The sequence below is a fragment of the Staurois parvus genome, unplaced genomic scaffold, assembly GCF_062004578.1.
Source record: "Staurois parvus isolate SC_StPar_1 unplaced genomic scaffold, SC_StPar_1.0 ptg000068l, whole genome shotgun sequence".
NCBI classification, from domain to species: domain Eukaryota; kingdom Metazoa; phylum Chordata; class Amphibia; order Anura; family Ranidae; genus Staurois; species Staurois parvus.
Window position 1 is genome coordinate 9,288,740 of NW_028317864.1, and position 15,251 is coordinate 9,303,990.

The 15,251-nt window shown below is 43.5% G+C and overlaps 1 protein-coding gene across 1 annotated transcript in view; it reads left to right on the forward strand.

The window, feature by feature from the left end:
- The first annotated feature begins 371 nt into the window (after window positions 1-371).
- ZER1 (zyg-11 related cell cycle regulator) overlaps window positions 372-15,251 on the forward strand; it is a 76,564-nt gene continuing 61,684 nt past the window's right edge. The window contains exon 1 of the mRNA XM_089669127.1: window positions 372-529. The gene's annotated coding sequence lies outside the window, so the exon portion shown is untranslated. The remainder of the gene's footprint in view (window positions 530-15,251) is intronic.

Genomic DNA, 15,251 nt, shown 5'->3' on the forward strand with positions numbered 1-15,251 from the left:
TCCTGTCACTGTGACAACTGCCCCCCCCATAGACATCACAAGGACAGGAAAAAAGGGACAAACTCTTCAGTGGGGTCACAGGGAAAAACAAACACACCTGATGGAAATGCTTTTCCTTCCTTGTTCCTTTTTTATATTTTATAAAAGTTTTACAAACTACAAGACATAGCAGATGTGTCTTTTATTACAGAATGTATATTCCTAATTTCCTTCCAAACAAAACAAATGATGGAGTTAATCTTCTTTAGGAGTTCATTCCCTGATCTACAGCAGGAACTAAAGTGCCAGGGAGCCGTTTCCAGGGGGGCAACATTCTTGAAGCACAAAGCGGTCCGGTTGCCATGGGGGCAGTCCGGAAGTGACGAGGGAAATTGTTGACAGCGGAGGCTGCAGGATGCCCTGTGAGGAGGAGGAGGATCGGCTGTGAGTTCGGCCTGGAACGGAGCGCTGTACATCCCAGCCGTACCGAGCTGGAGGGGGGAGCCGGGCCCGGGGGGAGGACAGGAAGTGCTCCACCGTCTTCTGCTTGGTAAGGTTATGTCCCTTGTACAGTTCCTAGGGACTCTGCGCTGTCTGCTCACAGCCATAGGTCCGTGCTGACACTGATTTCCAGGGACAGACCCGGGTCCCCACACATGTGGCCCGGGAAGCTCCCCTATTGGCTACTATTGCTTGTATTGTATGAAGAGTACTGACCAGCTGGCTGAGACTTGTGTCCCTGGAAATGTCCCTGGTCTCCAGGACTCAAAAAGTCCCAGTCTTCAAAGTTGTAGCTATAAAGAGGGCAATTTCAAGTCCTCAGCAATCTAAGGGCGCTAACATCTTTGGAGGCAGCAGGACCACAGCACCGAGCGCTCACCTTCCTCTATGGCGATTGCCTCAGGACTGGCTCGCCAGCAAGAGAGTGAAGTGGTGAGGGGTTTTCTTGCCCTCCTAGGGATCCTAACCCCTGGATCTCATCTAGCATGCTAACTATAGACATGAGATAAGCCACCTAAACATACAATCTATGTAGTCGTTGATCTGAGGCCAATATCCCACCAAAGATCCTGTCATTGGTGGCATGGTGGCTAAATAGGACACTTTCCAGCTTCTATGGTGACACCGGGCAAAATGCTGCAAAAGGAGTAAGCAGCTGTGATCCTGTCACTGGCAGCTCCTATAGCATGTTAGCCATAGACAGAAGATCAGCACCGGAAAGGGCACTGAACCCTTTTGCTGCCAGAGCCATTTTTTTGTTTGTTTACATTGGGGAACTGGAGAAAGTACAGAGAAGGGCAACCAAACTGATAAGAGGCATGGAGGAGATCAGCTATGAGGAAAGATTAGAGGAACTGAATGTATTCTCTCTTGAGAAGAGGAGAGGGGGGGATATGATCAACATGTATAATACATAAGGGGGGATAGGATCACCATGTATAATACATAAGGGGGGATATGATCAACATGTATAATACATAAGGGGGGATAGGATCACCATGTATAATACATAAGGGGGGATGTGATCTCCATGTATAATACATAAGGGGGGATATGATCACCATGTATAATACATAAGGGGGATATGATCTCCATGTATAATACATAAGGGGGGATATGATCACCATGTATAATACATAAGGGGGGATATGATCTCCATGTATAATACATAAGGGGGGATATGATCACCATGTATAATACATAAGGGGGGGATATGATCTCCATGTATAATACATAAGGGGGGGATATGATCTCCATGTATAATACATAAGGGGTTATATGATCTCCATGTATAATACATAAGGGGGGATATGATCAACATGTATAATACATAAGGGGGGATATGATCTCCATGTATAATACATAAGAGGGATATGATCACCATGTATAATACATAAGGGGGGATATGATCTCCATGTATAATACATAAGGGGGGATATGATCACCATGTATAATACATAAGGGGGGATATGATCACCATGTATAATACATAAGGGGGGATATGATCTCCATGTATAATACATAAGGGGGGATATGATCTCCATGTATAATACATAAGGGGGGATATGATCTCCATGTATAATACATAAGGGGGGATATGATCTCCATGTATAATACATAAGGGGGGATATGATCTCCATGTATAATACATAAGGGGGGATATGATCTCCATGTATAATACATAAGGGGGGATATGATCACCATGTATAATACATAAGGGGGATATGATCTCCATGTATAATACATAAGGGGGGATATGATCTCCATGTATAATACATAAGGGGGATATGATCTCTATGTATGTACAGCGCTGAGCGAACTATTGGCGCTTTTTAAATACTGTATAATAATAATAATGTATAATACATAAGGGGGGATATGATCTCCATGTATAATACATAAGGGGGGATATGATCACCATGTATAATACATAAGGGGGGATATGATCTCCATGTATAATACATAAGGGGGGATATGATCTCCATGTATAATACATAAGGGGGGATATGATCACCATGTATAATACATAAGGGGGGATATGATCTCTATGTATAATACATAAGGGGGGATATGATCTCTATGTATAATACATAAGGGGGGATATGATCACCATGTATAATACATAAGGGGGGATATGATCACCATGTATAATACATAAGGGGGGATATGATCTCTATGTATAATACATAAGGGGGGGGATATGATCACCATGTATAATACATAAGGAGGGATATGATCTCCATGTATAATACATAAGGGGGGATATGATCTCCATGTATAATACATAAGGGGGGATATGATCACCATGTATAATACATAAGGGGGATATGATCTCCATGTATAATACATAAGGGGGATATGATCTCCATGTATAATACATAAGGGGGGATATGATCTCTATGTATAATACATAAGGGGGGATATGATCTCTATGTATAATACATAAGGGGGGATATGATCACCATGTATAATACATAAGGGGGGATATGATCACCATGTATAATACATAAGGGGGATATGATCACCATGTATAATACATAAGGGGGGATATGATCTCTATGTATAATACATAAGGGGGGATATGATCACCATGTATAATACATAAGGGGGGATATGATCACCATGTATAATACATAAGGGGGGATATGATCTCCATGTATAATACATAAGGGTGATATGATCTCCATGTATAATACATAAGGGGGGATATGATCACCATGTATAATACATAAGGGGGGATATGATCTCCATGTATAATACATAAGGGGGGATATGATCTCCATGTATAATACATAAGGGGGGATATGATCTCCATGTATAATACATAAGGGGGGATATGATCTCCATGTATAATACATAAGGGGGGGGATATGATCACCATGTATAATACATAAGGGGGGGATATGATCTCTATGTATAATACTTAAGGGGGGATGTGATCACCATGTATAATACATAAGGGGGGATATGATCTCCATGTATAATACATAAGGGGGGATATGATCTCCATGTATAATACATAAGGGGGGATATGATCTCCATGTATAATACATAAGGGGGGATATGATCTCCATGTATAATACATAAGGGGGGATATGATCACCATGTATAAATACATCAGTGGTTCATATAGTGAACTCGGTGAAGAGCTATTCCCCCTGAGGTCATCACAGAGGACAAGGGGGCACTCTTTACGTCTGGAGGAAAAGAGATTTAATCTCCAAACACAGAAAGGTTTCTTCACTGTAAAAGCTGTGAAAATGTGGAATAGACTCCCTCAAGAGTTGGTTCTGGCCAGCTCAGTGGATTGCTTTAAAAAAGTCCTGGATTCTTTCTTGGACACACAGAATATAACTGGATACTAACATTTATAGGTAAAGTTGATCCAGGGAATATCCGATTGCCTCTCGGGGGATCAGGAAGAATTTTTTTCCCCTGCAGGAGCAAATTGGATCATGCTTTGCTGGGTTTTTGTTTTTTGCCTTCCTCTGGATCAACTGTGGGTATAGGATTATAACTTTTTTTTTCCTTATGGTTGAACTGGATGGACTTTTGTCTTTTTTCAGTCAGACTAACTATGTAACATGTTTAAAAAATAATGTTAGGCCTGGAGATTACATACCCCCCTCTCCAAAAACGTGATATATTTTGTGACACCCTAGAGCACAGGTGTCAAACTGGCGGCCCTCCAGCTGTTGCCAAACTACAAGTCCCATGAGGCATTGCAAGATTAAGAGTTACAAGCATGACTCCCAAGGGCAGAGGCATGATGGGACTGGTAGTTTCACAACAGCTAGAGGGCCGCCAGTTTGATACCCCTGCCCTAGAGAATAAAATAGTGGTAGTTCCAATTTTGTATGTCAACACAATATTAGCGCAACAGTTGATGAAACACAACATTTCAGTAAAAAAATACATTAAAGTTAAAGTTATCTAGTTTTTGGTAAACAATAAAAGATGAGATTGTTCAGAGAAATCAGATACCCAGTATATCAAGCCTTAACATTCCCGTGAAGCTGCGATAAACGTCCATACCCTATATTTACCACTGTAAACTTTAAAATCCCCTACAGGTCATCATTTGAGAGTGAACTGTGAAAAACGGGCCTAGAATTATTACTCTCGCTCCGGTGTGCACAGCAATATGTATATGTGTAGCACAATCTAGGTTTTTGTCCATAGGCGCCCCCTAATTCCTGTGTTTACATTCATTAGTGCATGTATGTCGAGTGCAGACCCAACTTTAAGTGCTTGGGTGGAACTTTAATTTTTTAAACTTTTTAATTTTTTTTCTTTTTCATCACATAGGGGACAAAAAGTCATAGGTCCTCTTTAATAAGACATCAGGGGTCTAACAGACCCCTGATGTCTCACCTGTACTCCAGTGAAGCTGATGGAATGGAGATCGTGTTCGATCAGCTTCTTCCCCAGCCATAATGGCTGGGGACAGTGACATGGGGATCCAGAAGTGACATTTTACATGTTGTTTCTGGGTCAGTAAGTACTTGAAGGAGATTGCTAGCACGTTGCTAAGACAGCAAGGCAAGATAGGAGGATGACATCTGTAGGAGGATTTGGGCCAGGCTTCAGGAGGTACATAAATGGCCTACACCTATAGCAGGGGCATTATTCAACTTTATTCAAAGCTGTAGTTTGTATTTATCTACAAATGCCCCTTACCTGCATAGGCAGTTTTTTTGGTAAAAATGAACTAACCCTTTCACTGTCACCGATGTATAAACTACGTCAGTGGCAGCAGGGAATTACACACACGCTCCTGGCGGCTGCAGCTGCCCATAGCTACATCAGGCTCTCTTCTCTCCTTCTATGGTGGCACTGGACAAAATTCTACAAAGGGAGTGATGCCATATAAGTTGGTGTGATCCCATCACTGGCAACTGATATAGCATGTTAGCCATAGACATAAGATCACAACCTTGAATAAAAGGGCTAATTAGTGTCCATTATTAAGCCAATGCCCATATCAGACTAGGGATCCTTTTAATGGCAGCATGTTGGCTAAATAGGATACTTACCTGCTTCTGTGCTGACCCTGGACAAAATTCTGTAAATGGAGTGATGCCTAAAAATATGAGCAGCTCAGTGGCTTAATGGTTCCGCCTGGCAATACTAGGGTCGCTGGTTCGAAACCCAACCACAGCACCACCTGTCTGGAGTTTGCATGTTCTCCCTGTGACTGCGTGGGTTTCTTCCGGTTTCCTCCCACACTCCAAAGACATGCTGGTAGGTGAATTGGCTCCTGTCTAAATTGGTCCTAGTATATGTATGTATGTATGTGAGTTAGGGACCTTAGATTGTATGCTCCTTGAGGGTTAGGGACTGATGTGTATATACAATATATTTATATAAAGCACTGCGTAAATTGACGGCACTATAGAAGTACCTGGAATAAATAAATAATAAGCAGGTGTGGTCCTGTTGCTGGCAGCTCCTATACCATTTAACCCATAGACATAAGATCGCAGCCTGAATTAAAGGGCCAGTAAGTGTCCATTGTTAATCTAAGGTCCATATCAGACTAGAGATCCTGTCATTGGCATCTGCTCACCAGCAGGGATGAGCTGACGTGTGCTCTGACACGAGTCCAAATCCACTTGATCTATCCAGCCAAGAAGCTCTCACTGCAGACAGCCAATCCTAAGTGACTAAGGCATTTTTGGGTTAAACATGTCAAGTGAAGCTTGGTCTGGATGATTTTTGTGATTTTTATCCTGGAACAATAAAGCTTTGGAATGGAGTGTGGCTGGCTTGTTTGTTCATTCCACATGGGGTCCATTGGCAAGCTCCATCTGCTGGTACTTGAAGCAACAGAGATGGGTGGATTGCAAGCTTTAAGCGGTGGCTACCTCTGGTACTTCATGTCACCTGTACCAGGGTTGCCTTTTAGAAGCAGGTGATGGGTGTCTTTGCTCTCCCAGCGATCCTGTTTCTGGCAACTCGTATAAGATGTTAACTATAGACATAGGATGGCAACCTGAACAAATGGGTCGTTTTGATCCAATCCTCCATCTAAGTCCCATATCCCAGTAACCCTGATATTGTTATTGCCAGCAACAGGTGGGTTAAATGGGGCATCTATTTCTATGGCATCACTAATGGAAACACTGAAGAATCAGAGAAGGAGCAGTGGTGGAGGGACAACTTTGCTGGTTTGTTCAATGAGGAAGCAGCAACACAAGACAGCGCTTTCTTTGTTTTTTGATGCACCTGACACTGGCGAGAGGTCACCAGTAACAGGATTACTTGTGTGAAATGGGCCTAAGAAGGTCGTCTATATGGGGACACAGAAAACGTTGATCTGCAGAGATGGTGTTTTTTCAGCTGCCGTTCTTCAGATGAATGAGCATTTCTCATGTCCTCTCAAGTGTTTTTCTGTTGTGCGACAATCCTAGAAATGTATGTAGAATTGGTTGTACCTGGTTGGAACATTTTACAGTTGGTGGGATATGTTGCATTTGTATTTAGTGAGAATATGTTTTCTGATTACTGGGTACTGGCTTAGGAAAAAATGATTATCAGATTGTACCCAAGTCAGGTGGACATCTATAGACAGCCTTCAGATGGCCATCAACAGCTTGATGTTACCCCTAAATAGAGGCAGGTAGGATTCAGTTCAGTTATGGGTGCACTTTGGGATGAAGTCAGTCACTTCTGACATATGAAACAATTGTTTTCATTCAGAGAGATGTTGTAAATCTCTTATGACCCCTGTGATCCGTCGTGGAGAGGAAAAGAAGGGAATTGTGAACCTTGTGTACATGGTTTGAATCCAGAGACGGGTCTTGTTGCAGTCGAGTTGGAGCTGATGTCTCCCCTCCTCTAGTTCTTGGAGGGACATCTGCCTTGTCTATAGCCAGTCTTAAGCTGCTTACAGACATTAGACGCCCAGCCAAAGATCCTTTTAGAGGCAGGTTCACTTTGCATGTCTGTGTCTATAGAGGGGGAAGCACTGTGAGTACCAGACTGTCTTGGCGGAAACAAAAGTGATTAGCTGAGAATATCCTTCCCAGCCACTCCACACACAATAAAATGCATGTTATGTGAAGTGCGACTGCACCCTGAGGCTTCTTGTACACAGGTGTCTGGGTCCGTGCAATGAAAATCCTGACGTAGTTCCCTCACACAGGAAACCCTAGTGCTGCATACAACTAACCTAAAGCCTGGTGCACATGGTAAGTTTTTTGTTTTTTCCCTCCAGCCCAATAGGTGCCCGCGAGAAGGTCAATGCAACCTTAGTACACTGAGGTATTGTGTTCTGACAGGGGGGACCTCTCCCCCACCAGAACACACCGATCAGCACTTGCAGCCATTGGCTGACTTCGCTGATTGGATGCCAATTGACTGCTGGTTTTCCAGCATGCTCATTCGACAGAAGCTGGCTGTAAGATCGGCTTCTGTCAGACTTGTACACATGGGCCAAATGTCGGCCAGTATCTGTTATACTGACTGATTTTGCCTGATATTTGGCCCATGTGTATGGGGCCATAGACATGAATGGTTATGCACAGCTGTACCAGGGCTCACAAACAAACAAAACCAGCTCTCAGATATTCATGCAGACTAAAAGGAATTCACAATGGCAAGCGAAGAGGTGCAGCCCTTCAAAGATCTGAAAATCTGGGTACTAATGAAGAAAGAAAAAAAGGGCGCACTCTCATCGTGCATTACCGTGGCACACCACGTATTTAATGTGTAATCAAATAGATATATACTCACAAACCAAAGGATAATAAAAGCAGTATGAATAGTCCGCAATGGCTGTCAATGCAATGCTGTGCCCCAATTGGGGATAAGTTGACGCGTTTCAGGAGACAAACTCCCTTCCTCAGAGTTGAAGTGTGTACTGCCGTTGTGGACTATTCATACTGCTTTTATTATCCTTTGGTTTGTAAGTATATATTTATTTGATTACACATTAAATACGTGGTGTACCAGGGTAATGCACGATGAAAGTGCACCCTTTTTTTCTTTCTTCATTAGTACCAGGGCTCACGTAAACAGAAGTATAACGTACATGCAGAAATGTTCTATTTTTTGTATACACCTGTAGCTATACTTATTTATTTATTTATCGAGTTTATATAGCGCCAAAGGGTTTGCTCAGCGCTGTACAATAGAGGGGGGACAATACATGAAACAGTACAGTAACATCAAACAGCACACAAGGGGTAAGAGGGCCCTACTCTTTCGATCTTACAATCTAGGAGGGAGGGGGTAGAGGTACAGGAGGAAACGGCTGTGGGGGATGGAGTGGTAGGAGGAGGGAAGGGCAGCGGCTGTTAGGTGAGGGTGGGGTAGGCTTCCCTGAAGAGGTGGGTTTTCAGGGAGCGCCTGAAGGTGAGGAGGGAAGGTGACAGTCTGATGGATTGGGGTAGTGAGTTCCAGAGGATGGGGGAGGACCTGGAGAAGTCTTGCAGTCGTGCGTGGGAGGAGGAGACCAGGGAGCAAGATAGAAGGAGGTCCTGTGAAGAGCGAAGGGTACGGGTAGGGTGGTACTTGGGAATCAGGTTGGTGAGGTAGTTAGGGGCAGTGTTGTCAATGGCTTTATAGGTCAGAGTGAGCAGTTTGAATTTAATGCGTTGGGCAATGGGGAGCCAGTGGAGGGAGAGGCAGAGGGGGGTGGCAGAGGTGGAGCGGCTGGTGAGGTGGATGAGTCTGGCAGCTGAGTTCAGGATGGTCTGAAGCGGGGAGAGTTTGCACTGGGGTAGGCCGATGAGGAGGGAGTTGCAGTAGTCAAGGCATGGGATAATCAGGGAGTGTACGAGTAGTTTAGTGGTGTCTGGAGTAAGGAAGGAGCGTATTTTGGCGATGTTGCGAAGGTGGAGCCTGCATGTATTTGTGAGTGATTTGACATGAGGTTGGAAGGAAAGGTTTGAGTCCAGAATGACGCCAAGGACCTTGGCTTGCTGGGCGGGATTGATGGTGGTGTTGTTGGTAGTGATGGAAAGGATGGGGGGGGGGGCACGGGAAGGGGGAAAGACGAGAAGCTCGGTTTTGGTACTTCTTTTTATGCAAGCACTAGCAAATACCTGGGTACAGCCACCCAAACCCATTCATGTCTATGGGTGGTTATACACAGCAACTGAGCTTCCCAGACAGGGGGAGCATGCTGGTATTTAGGTTCCACGGGTTCACATCTGTGTGCAAGAGGCCTTAGGCTGACCATACATTATACAATTTTCCTGAGATTCTTGTTTTAAATTTACCAAAAACCATAAAATAGCACTACATAGTGGAAGGTAAATCTAAAGAAAATTGACAGAAAATTGTATAGTGTATGGCCAGCCTAAGAGACTATACATTTTTGTAGTGTTTTAATATCCTTGGGAAATTTTGCACTCTTTGTTCTATTGCTGACTGGCTTTAGCCATTGCTGGGTTCCTTTTTGAAAATATCAGTAGCAAAGCTGTCTGGCTGTAGTACGTTCTGAGTCACTGACCTGGAACAAATTGGCCTCAGGTTTTGGATATACTGTACTTATTTTGGGTCAGTTTTTCGAACATATTAAAGCAGCAGGGTCCAAACCAAATGGCAGTCAGGCAACTAGCATTTATAATAAGGGATCAGCAATGGCAGCCTCCATATTTCCCTTTTTATGGCCCATTTAGATTTATGTATGGGTGTGTTTAGAGGTGCGTTTTTTTTTTTTTTTGCTGGCATTAGACAGATGTATTGCCACGTGTCAATGTGCGTTTCCTTTCTGTTCTGACATGCATTTTAATGTGCGTCGATTGTACTGTGAATATTAGTTTACTTAGGTGTGATTTGTAGCTCTAATTGTAACTTGATTTTACTTTGTAAAGATCTGGTGTCGTGGTACAGATACTGTGTTCATTCCCTATCAATTATACATGGAGAGTGTTTCCCTATTCTGGTATAAATAATGCAACTTGGGGTATCATTTGTGCTTCTTCCTGTTTTTTTTTTTTTATTTTGCTTTTACTTGTACTTTTCGGGAGCTACAATCTTTTTTTTATTGTAAATTATCTATACATATGAAAGACACCCGAACTCCAGGCAAACAGCTACATATGTAGATGGAATACTTGTATGGGAGCTGTTTTACCTGCCTAGGGATTTGTTTTCCTGTGCATTCAGGTCTGAGGCTTACACAGCTCTGCCACTCAGCACAGCCTTGTAGGGAATGAGACTCCATTTTTCTCAGATGCAATTAAATAACACATACAAGTCTTTTCCGTCCCCCAGCCTGTGGCTGAACAGTGAAAGGAGAAGCAGCAGACTGATGAGCTCCTCTCTATTACTCTGCTTTTTTAGCACATTAACAACTAATTTACTCATTGTGCTGCTTCTCCTGCCATTATGAGCTCTGCTGCACAGGGAATTGCAAGAGGGTGATACTAAGTCAAATTCATGTACTTAAAATGTTACTAAACCCCGGACCTTGCATTCACTATATCTAGTATCCCACAGTACACAGAACATGGAAATTAAATTATTTTAGTAGATATAAATGGCTAAATACCTTTTTCTCATCAGCAGTATATAGCAGTCATGTGACTTCTATCACTGTCCAGCTGAGCACTGGTTGATCTTGTAGGAGGAGTTTTCATTCTGCTCTGACTGACCTGTGAGTTTGCATGACCCCTGACCTTCTGTCTGGGCAGTGCTGATTGGCCCTGTGCTGATCACATGCATCCTCTCAAAGAAAAGAAAAACCCTCTCTGACCATACACACTAAACTGAGCATGTGCAGAGTGACTCCTAGAGCTCTGTTCTATCAGGAGATATATTGGGGACAGTAGAAAAAAGGGAGGATCAGAGAAGACAGGATCAAACAGTATTATTACACAATGCAGAGCATTAACCCTTAGGCTCCACAGTGAGTATAACAAGCATTCTTTACTGCATCTACAGACTGATTTTACTGTTGTGAATTTAGTAACACTTTAAACTGCTTGCATTAAAAATGTGATATAACAACATAGAGCTGCATTAATCTGAATCTTTTATGTCTGCCTAGACTTTAGCTTTGATTGAACCTGTTGCTTTGCCCTGCATATACCTTATATGGACCAATTACATGGTACAGGCATAAACTTTGGCAGTTCTGCTGTGGGGGGGGGGGGGTTTAAATACCATAACTGAGCATTTTTTTCACTGGTCATGCAATACCTGTGTCTTCAGCTGTGCATGCCAGGGCTGTGGTCAGAGTTGAGGGCGCAGTGTCCAGCCACTGCTGGTGTTGATGGTATTGGCCTCAGTGCTATGTGCCACTGTTAGGAAAACACTGCAGTTTACCTCTTGGCACCGCTTGGCATCTACGTTCCATAGGTTTAAAGTCTTAAAGAAGGTCTATCATTTAGAATTTTTAATTGACAGTTTTCTCCCAGATGGGACAGAGTGCATGGAATAGTTTGTCCCATGGTTCTAAGTGCTTTCTAACCCTAGTTATGAGGTCTGACCTGCCCCTCCCTTCTTGCCACAGATGATTTGACAACAGCTATGAAGGAAGGTTTTATAGCTGCAACGTGTCTCAGCCATGAACACTTTCCACAGACAAGCAACAGCAAGAGGAATGCAGGAGAAGGTGGGATGTGTCAGGCTGTGCATTCCTTTTGCCTTTGCATATCTCGAGAAAGTGTTGACAACCAAGGCAAGCTGCAGCTATAAATCAACCATCTCCTTCAAAGCTGTTGTCAGATCACCTGATGCAAGTTGGGGGAGCAGGTCGGTACTCAAAACAAGTGCTTAGAAACGTAAGACGAAGTACTACATGTTCTTTTTTCCCACGGGGTACAGAGGAGTAAAATAGAAAAAAAAAATCCAGTGATAGGTCTAATTAGGTTGACAATGAAAGTATAGTCCTCCCTTTCCCTCATGTTTCCTTGTTTTCTTACACTTTGTGGTTTTGCCCACACTTGGCTGCAGGATCCTGTGCCGCCATCTTCTTTTTTCATGTTATGTTTCCAAGTTTCCACCTTCCCTCAAGTTCCCTTGTTCTCTTAAGTTCCACACCTCTGTCTACAAACTGTTGCAAAATCCTGCATGGCCATCATCATTTTCCATGTTACGTTGGTGGCCAGCTTCTTCTTCCTGGCACTGGGGAAAGCCACCCCAGGCGTCACTGGGGAAAGCCACCCCAGGCGTCACTGGTGAAAGCCACCCCAGGCGTCACTGGTGAAAGCCACCCCAGGTGTCACTGGGGAAAGCCACCCCAGGCTTCACTGGGGAAAGCCACCCCAGGCGTCACTGGGGAAAGCCACCCCAGGCATCACTGGTGAAAGCAATGTTATTGGGACCACATAACGAAATTCTTGGGATATGCACGCCTTGCTGCCCTCAAAGGAACGGGGAGTCCAAATATACTGAATAGAGAAAAACAAACCGAGGGCGCTCAATAAAAATATGTTTATTGAATGTTAAAAAATAAGTATTCTGCTCACAATAGTCAAATAAAAGGCACATCATGAAGGAACAGCTGTCCAATTTGCACTGCGTCTCTATCTTATGATGAGAATTCTGGACATCCAAAAGGGTGACGCATTTCGAGGGCTAGCCTCTTCCTCAGAGCCACCCCAGGCGTCACTGGTGCAAGCCACCCCAGGCGTCACTGGTGCAAGCCACCCCAGGCGTCACTGGTGCAAGCCACCCCAGGCGTCAATGGTGCAAGCCACCCCAGGCGTCACTGGTGCAAGCCACCCCAGGCGTCACTGGTGCAAGCCACCCCAGGCGTCACTGGTGCAAGCCACCCCAGGCGTCACTGGTGCAAGCCACCCCAGGCGTCACTGGTGCAAGCCACCCCAGGCGTCACTGGTGCAAGCCACCCCAGGCGTCACTGGTGCAAGCCACCCCAGGCGTCACTGGTGCAAGCCACCCCAGGCGTCACTGGTGCAAGCCACCCCAGGCGTCACTGGTGCAAGCCACCCCAGATATCAGCCAGGAAGGCAACGTTATAAGTGCCTATGTAGGGGCAGGAGTTACATAAAAAGTAAAAGATCCTCTTCAATAAAAACCTAGTATAAGATAAAAATTATTTTTTTTTCAGCATAGCCAAAAATGAAGCAACAAAAACTAAAGTGCAGCTAAAAGTTAACTGGAAAAAAAAATGTTTTCACATAATTAAAAACATATCTCCAAATAATATTTCATTTTAACAATGCTTAAAATATTGCCAAGACCTTAAAGTGTATGTAGACCCACTGGATAGAATGTATATGTTCTTACCAACAGCCCATAGAAAAATACTTTTATCTCCCCCCCTTACAGTCTTTTGGTTCATGCTGCTTTTGAGAAGGCCTATAGGATGAAACTTGTCAACTGGAGATATATGGTTGCTTCTGTGGACCCCGAATCCCCCTCAAGTTGGAATTCTATCCCGCCCAAGCATGGGATAGGTGAAGTCTCTTGCTATCTCTACGTCATTTATGTAGTAATCACACATAATGAAGGGTGATTGAGCTTGGACCTTTTCTGTTCTTTGCAGAATGTATATTGGATGGATTTTTTTTATTTTTTATTTATTGATTCCCTATTAAAGTAATAAAAATGTGACAGGCAATCAAATCCATATTCTAAAGCTATAGATCCAAATGTTTGGCAGTCAGTGGGTTAAAATGAGCCCACGGCTGCAATAGCAGCTATAAACTTGTTGGAAATGCGCTCTCCCAGCTTTAAGGCCTTGTGCACATGGCCGCCTGGGGCGGTATGGCATACAATTTGGGCGTATTTCCTGCCTGGGAGCCACAGATGTTGCATACAGATGCCTATAGAAAGCAGGTCATCCTGAAGAAGGAGTACTCACCATGAAACTCTTGAGACCACACTCCGTCTTGTTCTGGGTTGAGTTTTTAGTAACTGCTCTGTATGTAATATTGTTTTATTATGCTATATACACGGATTGTGTGTTCTAGAATTCAGTGTTTGCTATAGTACTTATGTATTTAGCACTTGATGTATGTTCTGTAAAATCATTAAATATGTATTTTCTATATGTAGTGTGCTAGTCTGATCTACTTACTAAGCCCATAGAAAAGAATGGTTGTATGCGGATCACTAGTACTTGTGTATGTGTACAACCGTACAGTCCTGGACTCGGACAGTCTGTTTCCAGGGTCGTACTTCCATAGGCATGTGTTCTTGTAGAAGTACCGGCGTATACCTGTGTACAGCACTGCTTTCTCTAGGTAGCTGTACGCAGTGTTTTGGCTTCCACCGTAGACCACTTGGCCCATGCCAAGGCATTTAGTCATATGATCGGAACATGAGATAGCCCCAAAGAAGTGTCCTTTGTAGGAATTTAAGTGTTTCAGCCTTTCTGTTGCCCTTTATCCATTCAGTATTCAGTGTTTCCAGCCAGAAAGAGCCTGTTACTAAACCCACAACAGTATAATCAGCCCGTATACGCAGTAAAGCATGCATTAATCCTGCGCATTGTATAAAAAGGCTGTTTGATCCCGCTTTCTCTGGTCCTCCCCTTCTACTGTCCCCAATCCATCTGCTGATAGTACAGAGCTCTAGAAGTCACTGCACATGCTCAATTTAGTGTGTATTGCTAGAATGTTTTTTTGTTTTTTTTTTCCTTTGGGAGGGTGCATGTGATCAGCACAGGGCCAATCAGCCCTGTCCAGACAGAGGATCAGGGGTTATGCAGCCTCATAAGACAGTCAGAGCAGAATGAAACCAGTACTCAGCTGGACACTGATAGAAGCCACTTCTATACTGCTGATGAGAAAAGGTATTTAACGGTTTATATTTACTAAAATAATTGCATTTTTATGTTTTGTGGGAGA